The following is a 12,014-nucleotide window of genomic DNA, read 5'->3' on the forward strand; positions in this document are numbered from 1 at the left end:
ACATTAATCATCTTTGTATTTATCTTTCATTTACTTATTAAAATTGTAAATTATCTACTATTATGGTAGTAGATATTTAGGGCAAAAAGATAAATGTTAGGATCCATGCACACCATAATATATAATATTGGTTCTAATCATTCTGTCCCATTTTTAATGGTTAAGAAGCATTAAAAAATTTCATTTATTCAACAAATCCAGAAGTATTTAAACAGGCGCATTGTATACAAAAAGGCACACAAAAGGTTTACATATCTAAAAGACTTTTGGGGTTACAAAGAGTTCCCAACAAATTTCTCTACTTTATGGATCATAAAATTTTATCAATAATTGATTACAAGGGTATAATAAAACACCTAGGTGATAAATGCAGGTTTCAGGTGTGACTGATTATCTACATCCTCTCTTGTGAGAAGTGTAACAGTGAGATACAGTTCTTCCTGCCTCTTTCTGGAACCTCCTTAGCCTTTTCTCTGTGCCAGGATGTCTCCATCCATATGATAAAGGGTAAACAAAAGGGGCCACTGACTGCAGCTGCCCACATAGTACATGTACCATAATTTCCTTATCCAGTCTACTGTTGATGAGATTTGGGGTTGATTCCAGGTCTTAGCTATTGGGAACAGAGCTGCAATAAACATTAAGGTGCAGACAGCTTTTTTGTTTCCCAATTTAATTTCCTTTGGGTAAATTCCAAGGAGTGGGATGGCTGGGTTGTATTGTAGGGTTATATTCAGGTTTCTGAGAAATCTCCAGACTGACTTCCATAGTGGCTTTACCAGTTTGCATTCCCACCAACAGTAGGTTAGTGTCCCTTTTTCCCCACATCCTCGCCAGCATCTGTTGTTGGTAGATTTCTGTATGTGAGCCATTCTAACCGGGGTGAGGTGAAACCTCATTGTGGTTTTGATTTGCATTTCCCTGATTGCTAGTGATCCTGAACATTTTTTCATATGTCTGTTGGCCATTTGGATTTCCTCTTTTGAAAAATGTCTAGTGAGGTCCTTGGCACATCTCTTAAGTGGGTTGTTTGTTTTGATGTTGTGGAGTTCCTTGATCTCTTTTAGATCCTGGTTATAAAACTTGATCAGTTGCATAGTTTGCAAATATTTTTCCCATTCTGTCGGTTGCCTCTTCACTTTCCTCACTGTTTCTTTTGCAGTACAGAAACTTAATTTGATGCAGTCCCAAATATTTATTTTGGCTTTGACTGCCTGTGCTTCTGGGGTCTTTTCCAAGGAGTCTTTGCCAGTAACTACATCTTGCAGGGTTTCTTCAATGTTTTCTAATAATTTGATGGTGTCAGGTCATAGATTTAGGTCTTTAATCCATGTTGAGTGGATTTTTGTGTAAGGCGAAAGGTAGGGGTCTTGTTTCATGCTTCGGCACGTGGAAATTCAGTTTTCCCAGCACTGTTTATTGAATAGACTGTCCTTACTCCAGGGATTGGTTTTAGATCCTTGATCAAATATAAGTTGACTGTAGATGATTGGGTTGATTTCTGCTGTTTATATTCTGTTCCATTGTTCTATCCATCTGTTTCTGTACCAGTATCATGCTGTTTTTGTTACAACTGCCCTGTAGTATGTCCTGAAATCTGGTATTGTGATGCCTCCAGCTTTGTTTTTGTTGTACAAGATTGCTTTAGCTATTCGAGGTTTCCTGTGCCTCCATATGCATTTCAGCATCATTTTTTCCAGATCTGAGAAGAAGGTCTTTGGTATTTTGATTGGTATCACATTGAATCTATAAATTGCTTTTAGGAGAATGGAGCTTTTGATGATATTCATTCTCCCAATCCATGAGCATGGAAGATTTTTCCATATTTTGGTATCCTCTTCTATTTCTTTCTTTAAGATTTTGTAATTCTCATCATAGAGATCTTTAACATCCTTGGTTAAATTTATTCCAAGGTATTTGATCGTTTTTGTGGCCCTTATGAATGGGATTGATATTAGAAGTTCTTTCTCCGCAGTGGCATTGCCTGTGTATACAAAGCCTGTTGATTTTTGTGCATTGATTTTATATCCTGCTACTCTGCCAAACTCTTCTATGAGTTCCAATAGTCTCTTAGTGGAGTTCTTTGGATCCCCTAAATAAAGAATCATATCATCTGCAAAGAGGGATAGTTTGACTTCTTCCTTCCCAATTTGTAGCCCTTTAATTTCTTTTTCTTGCCTAATAGCTCTGGCTAAAACTTTCAGAAATACATTGAATAGCAGTGGTGAGAGTGGACATCCCAGTCTGGTACCAGATCTCAGTGGAAATGCTTCCAACTTTTCCCCATTCAATAGGATGCTGGTTGTGGATTTTTCATAAATTGCTTTGATTGTATTGAGGAATGTTCCTTCTATACCCAGTTTGCTTAGAGTTTTCATCATGAAAGGGTGTAGAATTTTATCGAATGCTTTCTCTGCATCCATTGAGATAATCATATGGTTTTTCTTCAGCAGTCTGTTAATGTGGTGTATCACATTGATTGATTTGTGAACATTGAACCATCCCTGCATACCAGGGATAAATCCCACTTGGTCTGGGTGGATGATTTTCCTGATGTGTTGTTGTATTCTATTGGCGAGAATTTTATTGATGATTTTTGCATCTATGTTCATCAGGGATATTGGTCTGCAATTTTCTTTCAATGCTGCATGTTTTTCAGGCTTAGGAATTAGGGTGATGCTGGCTTCATAGAAATAATTTGGGAGGATTCCCTCTCTTTTGATTGTTCTGAATAGTTTGAGAAGAGTTGGAGTCAGTTTTTCTTTACATGTCTGGTAGAATTCAGCAGTGAATCTATCTGGTCCTGGGCTTTTCTTTGTTGGGAGGGCCTTTATTACTGTTTCAATTTCTGTCTCAGTCATGGTTTAGGTTTCCTATGTCTTCCTGGTTCAATTTAGGTAGGCTGCATGTGTCCAGGAATCTTTCCATTTCTGATAGATTTCCCTGTTTGCTGGCATACAGGTCCTTGTAGTAATTTCTGATGATTCTTTTTATTTCTGTGGTGTCTGTTGTTATGTTTCCTTTTTCATCTCTGATTTTATTGATTTGGGTCTTTTCTTTTTTATTTAGTTGGGCCAATGGGGTGTCAATTTTGTTTATTTTTTCAAAAAGCCAGTTCCTCATTTGGCTGCTCTTTTGTAATATTTTTTTGGACTCAACCCTATTGATTTCTTCTCTGATTTTAATTATTTCTCTTTTCCTACTAGACTTGGGTCAGGTTGCCTCAGTTTTTATAGATCCTTGAGATGCATTGAAAGCTCATTTATTTGGTGCCTTTCCAATTTCTTGATGTAGGCACCTATCGCTATAAACTTTCCTCTTAACACTGGTTTTGCTGATCCCATAACTTTTGTTGTGTTGTGCTGTTATCCTCATTTACTTCCAGAAAGTTTTTGATTTCTCTTTTGACTTCTTCTATGACCCAGTGTTCATTCAGGAGCATGTTATTCAATCCCCATGTGTTTACATACACTCTAGGGATTCCTGAGTTGCTAATTTCCAACTTCATTACACTATGGTCTGAGAAGTTAATGGTTTGATTCTAATTCTTTTGAATTTGCTGAGACTTGCTTTATGGCCTAGTATGTGGTCAATCCTAGAAAAGGTTCCATGTACTGCTGAGAAGAATATAAATTCTTCAAGTGTAGGATGAAAAATTCTGTAGATATCTGTTAGATCCATTTGGCTATAGTGTCATTTAAATCTACTGTTTCCTTGTTGATCCTCTGTCTGGTTGATCTGTCTATTTCTGAGAGTGGAGTATTGAAGTCCCCCAATACTATTGTATTGGAGTCTAAGTCGTCCTTTAAGTCCTTTAACATATCTTTTAAATAAACCAGTGCCCTGTAATTAGATGCATATACATTGAAATTCATTATATCTTCCTGTTGAATTGATCCCTTAATCATTATATAGTGCCCTTCTTTGTCTCTCTTAACAGTTTTTGTGTTAAAGTTTATTTTGTCTGATATTAAGATGGCTAGGCCCACTCTTTTTTCATTTCTGTTGGCATGGAATATGTTTTTCCAGCCTTTCACTTTCAGTCTGTATCCATCTTTTTGGAAAGATGTGTTTCTTGTAAGCAGCAAATAGGTGAGTTTTGTTCCTTACCCCATTCAGCCAATCTGTGTTTTTTAACTGGACAGTTGAGGCCATTAACGTTCAATGTGACTATTGATATGTAGTAACATTGCCCTGCCATTTTCCCAAATATATTTTCTAATAAACGCTCTGAACTTCCCGTGATCTTTTACTGGGAGGTTTTCTTTCTTTACCTTCTTTCATACTGATGGCCATGTTTCTGTGTTTCTGTGTGTAACACATCTTTAAGCATATTTTGCAGGACTGGACGAGTGGCAACAAATTCTTTCAATTTCTATTTGCTATGAAAGGTCTTATTTCACCTTCATTCACAAATGATAGCTTTGCAGGATATCATATTCTGGGCTGGAAGTTTTTCTCTCTTAGTACCTGGGCTGTCTTGCAATTCCCTCCTAGCCTATAGGGTTTCTGATGAGAAGTCTGCTGTCAGTACAATTGGAGACCCTCTAAGAGTAAACTGACATTTCTCTCTTGCACATTTAAGGATCTTTTCTTTATGTTTCACTGTGGTGAGTTTGATTACAATGTGTCATGGTGGGGATTCTTTTGATCATGTTTAATACAGGTTCTATGAGCTACCTGTACTAGGATGTCTCTGTCCTTCTCCAAACCCAGGAAGTTCTCTGCTAGTATCTCAGTAAAAAGGCCTTCTAATCCTTTCTCTCCCTCCATGCCTTCAGGAACTCGTAGAACCTGAATGTTGGTTTTTTTAATAGTATCCTGTAGATTCCTAACAATATTTTTTAGATTTCTAATTTCCTCTTCTTTTTTTTTTTGGTTTGATTGTGTACATTCCTGTGCTCTGTCTTCTAAGCAATAACACAATACACAACAGCAAAACAGGCACAATAGAGTACTGTAGCAAGATTTCAATAATGAAAATTTTGCTAGACATATCACTTCTTGGTGAAAATCAAAGCTTTTGATAAATGCTATACTTTTGTGATGGAATTTTTTAATAGTGGTTGTGGGAAAAACACACGGTCTATCTAAAAATAGGATGATCTGTCAGGTTATATATATGCTTTTTACACCATTTTGTAAAGCTAGTAAAATTTTGTCATTGTATTTGTTTTCTAAAGATGTCATAATAAAATTGCACAGATTGAGTAGCTTAAAAAACCTTTTCTCCCAATTCTAGAATCTGGAATTATAAATAAAAGGAATTCTGATTTATGTCCCTGGGTTCTGTTTCCTCTAAGGCCTTCTTTCTTGGCATGTAATGTTCTTTCTTGGCACAATATTTTCTCTGTGTCCTCACATGATCATCCCTCTGTCCTTGCTGCTCATTGTCTGCACCCTAACTCACTTTGTTAGGACACCAGTTGTGTTGAATTAAGGTAAACCCCAATGACACCATTTTAAAATAATTACCTCATTAAAAAATTTATCTCCAAAAACAGTCATATTCTGAGTTAGTGGGAATTAGGAATTTAATAGGAATTTTCAATGAGACACAATTTAATTCTTAATTTCAATTTTAGGAAGTGGGTGAGAAAATGGGACAAGAGGATCGAAATGCCAAACTGTTAAACCTCAGCTGCTTTTAGGAAGCTTTTTCCATGGTTTTATTTGCAGCCTCATTGTGCACCACAATTTATGAAGATGTAATGTGAAGAGTCAATGATTGTAGGCAGGAGTTGAAACCAAAGTCATGTAGTATGTTTTCTATTCATGTAACTGAATTGGTTTATATCATTCTTTTTTATTTATATGAATTTATGTATTTAAACTCCATGTACTTCAGAAATATAATCACGTATTTATATACATTTCATGTATTTCAGATATGCAGATTTAGGAACATAGGGATACTTCCCATCTTGATTAGTGTATCTTTTGGAATTCAGCATAGATAAAGGGATCAGATTTTGGATCATAGGCCAATTCTGGTGGCTGCTGCAGCACTGTATTGAGTGCTGAGAGATCATATCCAGGCTCCCTAGGGAAAAAGTCAACATGTATTGTGTTTATCATGGAAAAGAGAGGAAGAGATATCTTTGCATGTACTATCTATGCAACTTTCTTGTAACAACCAGTTTCTTAACTTTTAAGAATGATGTTATTTCCTATTACATAAAAGGCCTACAACACTCAATTTTGGCTTCAAGTAGAAATTTTTACTATAACATCTTAGCTAAAAGAATTTAATATTGGGGGACAGCACTGTGGCGTAGTGGGTAAAGCTGCCACCTACAGTGCAGCATCCCTTATGGGCACCGGTTCCAGTCAATGCTGCTTCCAGTCCAGGAAGTGGAATGCTTCTAATTCCTGTCCAGGTCTCTGCTATGGCCTGAGAAGTGGGAGATGAGCCCCACACCCACGTGGGAGACCAGGGGGAAGCTCTTGGCTCCTGGTTTTGATCAGCCCAGCTCTTGCCATTGTGGCCCTTTGGGGAGTGAAGCAGTGGATGGAAGAATTTCTCTCTCTCTCTCTCTCTGCCTCTCTGTAATTCTGCCTTTCAAATAAATAAATAAAACTTTAAAAGAAAAAAAGAGTGTAATATTAAAATATGACTACTATTTCTTTTCAAGTTATTATACTAGTACATTTCAGCATATTCTACAGTGCTATTTTGTGGAGTCACACTATAAACACTCTGGTTTCACCTACACTTCCCCAACCTAAAACCTCTCCACTGTGTCTTTGATTTCCTACCATCCTTATTATCGTGGCTTTGCTCTTTACACTTTCTCCATCTGTTTTGGACTATGCCTTCCCTCTCCCCTCTCTGATTCTTCCTTTTGTAAAATTTTTTTTCAGCTATTTTCAAAAATAAGTCACCTACTCAACTACTTTTCTAATGAAAGCTTCAGTGGATTTAGCATGTAAGTACCATTCATTTTAAACAGTAAATCAATATGCTCTACTCTCCATGGATTTTAAATTAATAAATGCTTTACTTATACGTCATATTAAATAGGAACTACCAATCATAGTGTGAAACCTCAATGTCATTTCTTATAAACTAAAAATATATAAGCTATTGTTTTTGTAATATATCACTAAAATTAATTTAACCCATGTCCATTCACTAACTCATATTAATTTGGTGTTTTAGATGACATTTAACATCAATTTTTAGGATGCCTATTATTTTTTCATCACATCAGTTTTCAAGATACAATGATTTGGGGCATTATAAGAAAATAAGAAATATGTTTAAGTGTTTGCATTTAAATTTTTTTAATTTATATAAGAAAAACAAATTACCTGCATTTCATACATATGGATTTAGGAGTATAGTGATATTTCTTACCCTATTCTCCCTCCTGTCCATGTTCCCACACTCTGTCCTCCATCAATTCTTATTGTTTATTTTAATTTTTACAGTGACATACTTTAAATTTTTTTTGTAATCATAAGCTTAACAACCCACTAAGTAAAGAATTCAACAAATAGTGAGAAGAGAAAAAAAAAAAAAGAAAAACAAAGAAACACTGGCATGGTCTGCATAATTTATTATAAAACAAAAATGTTTGCATTTACATACTCTGTTGGAAGTAAGAGTAGTATTTACAAAACTGTGAAGGGAATAACTGTTGAAGCTTGAGAATACATACCAAAGCCAAATGGTGGATTCTCTGTTTTAATTTCTAACTGTTGCTCCCAAGGAATGTATACATGATATTGGAGAAAATTTGATGAAAGCAAATATTTTAATTCCATCTTTTCTGTAGATGTTTAGTGTGGAATGTGAAAGTAATAATTTCAAAATTGGTTATATTGGACATGTTTATTAAATAGGATAATTAAAAGAAATATTAAATTATCCTGAATCACTTGTTAAATATATTTCCTTCACTTTTTAGGAATATACACTTTTTGAAAAAAATTCTGTTCCTTTGCCCATATAAATAATTGAATTTCTAGGAATTGTATTCCTTTACTATCTATAGTCCTGTCCATTTTGTGCATCCAAAAACATTCAATCAGACCAAATAGCTAAGGTTTTGTTTAGAAAATCTGTTCACTGCACTTATGCTTTATGTCACATGCGAAAACAATTGTGGGCTGACTCCATTAAGGATTTAGTTCATGTGGCCAGCGATATGTCATAACTGGTAAAGCTGCCACCTGTGAAGCTGGCATCACATATAGGTGTAAGTTGAATCCAGTTGCTCCCTTTCTGACACTGCTCCCTGTTAATGGCCTGGGAAAAGCAGTGGAACATGGCCCAAGTGCATGGATCACTGCCACTCATGTGTGAGACCTGGAAGCTCCTAGCAGCTAGTTTCAGCCTGGCTCAGCCCCAGCTGTTGTAGGCACTGGGAAGTGAACCAGTGGTTGGAAGATCTCTCTCTCTCTCTCTCTCATTTTGTCTCTCCCTCTCTGTAACTGACTTTCAAATAAATAAACAAATCTGAAACAAAAGAATTTAGTTTGTGAGATTTTTTTCAAGAATAATAACAGGTTGGTGTGGGGCATGCATTCTAGATTTCTTATGACAACTGTACATTTTTACTAGGGTTAGTTCGGATTAAAGATGTAATCAATAATGAAGGAACAAAGCAAAGCAAATATTTCTACTTTAGTTTCAAATGTCTCATTCATTATGCTAAATAACCAATGTAATCAACACAGGTAAATGAATTATAGATTGCTGTAATATTTGATCAGATTAATATGAGAATTTATAATTGAATATTGCATTACATTCATACAACATTACTCAAAATAGTAAAATCTTAGAATAAACCCAAGTGGGTAACAATGGAGAGAGGATGAATAAATTTACACACAGACCCCCCCACATACCCATATGCATACACACATGACTATTATAAATCATTCAAAGCTAATGAACTACAATCATAGCTATACATGGTTCATGTGAACAGTGTCTTATGAATAGATGCTAACATGAAAATAAGCTAAAAATGTACATAAAGAATATTTTATGTGAGTTGTAAATAATTAAAATTCTTCAAATATACTCCATAGCAGTCTCTATACATGCAATAAAACTATACTGTAAAGAAAAGAGAAAATGGACATAAGATTAAGAATATGGTCTTGTAAAATAACCGTATGTTCTTGTATGGCATTTATATCATCCTATTGCCCTTTCTCATTGTAGATGCACACTTTATTTAACTCATCCCTTATGAATCCTATTCTGCTTGTTAGACAGCAGGGTGACCCTTTTATTTAACAGGTGAGTTAAGTTCATCAGTGTGTATTGATAAAAGTGATACTTTATTCTATGATATCATTTTATGTATTTCATTTTTGGTTTATATATTTAATTTTATTTTTATATTTATAAAGATTTTTATTTAAATATTTATTTTACTATTTTTCTTTATTTTTAATCAGTTTTTAACAGTTTCAGTGTGATTTGAGTATGCAATTCTAAAAACATATATTTCCTTTCCCTCCTTCCCCTTTTCTTTCCCTCCCATCTTTTTTCCTTTTTCTTCTCTTTTTTTTTAGTTTCTGAGATAACATACATTAAAATTACATTACAGTAAAAAGCTTAATAATTGAAAAAGAAGTTTAACAAAAAACAAAAAGAACTTAGTTTAATGGGACTATAGACAACAGTTATAAACAGTAATTGAATGGAAAAATAATCACCCACATACAGTAAATTTTGAAGTAATAAAAGGTCATTGAAATTATAGTAGTATAACAATCTTAGCCATTGGTTTGACAAAAGTATAAAACAAAGTTTTACAAAGCTATATTTTCAGCAATACTGGTACATACAGGCAGTTTCTTTCTTTCTCTTTCTTTCTTTCTTTCTTTCTTTCTTTCTTGTACATTTTAGGTGCCACATATAAGGGAGAACATGCAGTATTTGTCTTTTTGGGTCCTGCTAATTTCATTCAACATCATGCCCTCCAGTTCCACCAATTTTGTTCCAAAAGGTAGAATTTCATTTCATTCTTTTGTGTAGTTGAATAATATTTCATTGTGTATATGTACCACATTTTCTTTATCCATTCATTAACCATCTCATTATGGTTTTGATTTGCATTTCTCTGATGGTTAGTGATGTTGAGTGATTTTTTTTCATATTTTTGTTGGCCATTTGTATTTCTTCTTTTGAGAACAGTGTATTGAGGTTTATATTTGTCCATTTCTCTCAAGTGGATTAGTTGTTATTTTTGTTGTTGATATTTTAAGTAGCTGATATATTTGGGATATTAAGCCTTTGTCAGATAGTTGGTTTGCAAATTTTTTTTCCGTTCTGTTGGATGCCTCTTCCCTCTATTGATCATTTCCTTTGCTATGCAAAAGCTTCTGAGTTTGATATATTCCCATTTGTTCAGTTTTGCTTTTGTTGCCTGCACTTTGGGGGTACTGTCCTAGAAGTAGTCTTGTGCACCGAAATGTTGGGGTTTTTCCCTGAAATTTTCTACAGTGACTTCATAGTCTTAAAGTTATGTCTTAGATTCATCTTGAGTTAATATTTTTATATGGAGAGAGGTATAGATCCAATTTCACTCTTCTACATAATATATTCAGTTTTGCCAGCAACATTTGTTGAAGAGATTATCTTAACTCCACTCTTGGTTTTGAGCACTTTTGCCAAAAATCAGTTGGCTGTATGTATGTGGATTAATTTCTGGGCTCTCTATTCTGCTCCACTGATGTTTGTATCAGTTTTTGTGACAGTATTATGCTGTTTTATTTTTAATAGTTTTGTAATATGCTTTGAAGCCAGGTATTGTGATGTATCCAGCTTGATTTTTCTTATTCAGGATAGCTTTGGGTATTCTTGGTTTTTGTAATGCCATATGAATTTTAAGATTGCTTTTTCTAATTCTGTAAAGAATGTCATTGTTATTTTGATAAGGATTGCACTGAATCTGTAGATTGCTTTAGGTAGCATGTACATTTTATTTTTTTCATTTTTTTAAAGATTTAGTTATTTTTTGAAAGGCAGAGTTACAGAGAGGCAGAGGCAAAGAGAGAGAGAGAAAGAAAGAGATGCAGAGAAAGAGAGAGAGAAAAAGAGAGAGAGAGAGAGAGAGAGAGAGAGAAAGGTGTTCCATCTGCTGGTTCACCCCCCAGCTCCCCAGGTGACCACAATGGCCAGAGCTGCCCCGATTCGAAGCCAGGAGCCATGAGCTTCTTCTGCGTCTCCCATGTGGGTGTAGGGACCCCAGGAATTGGGCCATCTTCCACTGTTTCCCAGGCTACAGCAGAGAGCTGGATTAGAATTGGAGCATCTGGAACTTGAACTGGCACCCATAAGGGCTGCCAGCACCGCAGGAGGCGTCTTTATCTGCTATGCCACAGTGCAGGCCCCAGCATGAACATTTTAGTGATATTGATTCTTCAGAACCATGAGCAAGAAATATCTTTCCAATTTTTTCTGTCCTTGATTTCTTTTATCAATGTTTGATAATTTTCATTGTTGAGATCTTTCACTTGTTTGATAAAGTTTGTTCTAAAATATTTGATTTTTTTGGCTATTAATGGGATTTCTTGATTTCTCTTTTTGTGACTTCATCATTAGCATACAAGAAACCTGGTTTTTGTATGTTTCTTTTGTAAATCTGCAACTTTACTGAATTAGCTTATCAGTTCTAACAGATTTTTGATGTGGTGTTTAGGTTTGTCCATGTACAACATCGTGTCATCTGCAAACATGGATGATTTGAATCCTTCTTTTTGAATTTTGATGTCCTTATTTCTTTCACCCCCCTAATTGCTCTGGCTAAATCTTCCAGTGATGTATTGTATAAGAGTGGTGAAAGTGGAGACCTGCGTCTTGTTCATTTCTGAGGGGAAATACTCCCAGCTTTTCTACATTAATAACAATATTGGCTGTTGTTTTATCATATATAACCTTTATAATTTTGAGAAAAGTTGTTTCTATACCTATTTTTGGAGGGTTTTTATCATAAAGGCATGTTGTTCCTTATCAGATGCTTTCTCTGCATCTATTGAGATAACCA

The sequence above is a fragment of the Oryctolagus cuniculus genome, chromosome 7, assembly GCF_964237555.1.
Source record: "Oryctolagus cuniculus chromosome 7, mOryCun1.1, whole genome shotgun sequence".
NCBI lineage: Eukaryota > Metazoa > Chordata > Mammalia > Lagomorpha > Leporidae > Oryctolagus > Oryctolagus cuniculus.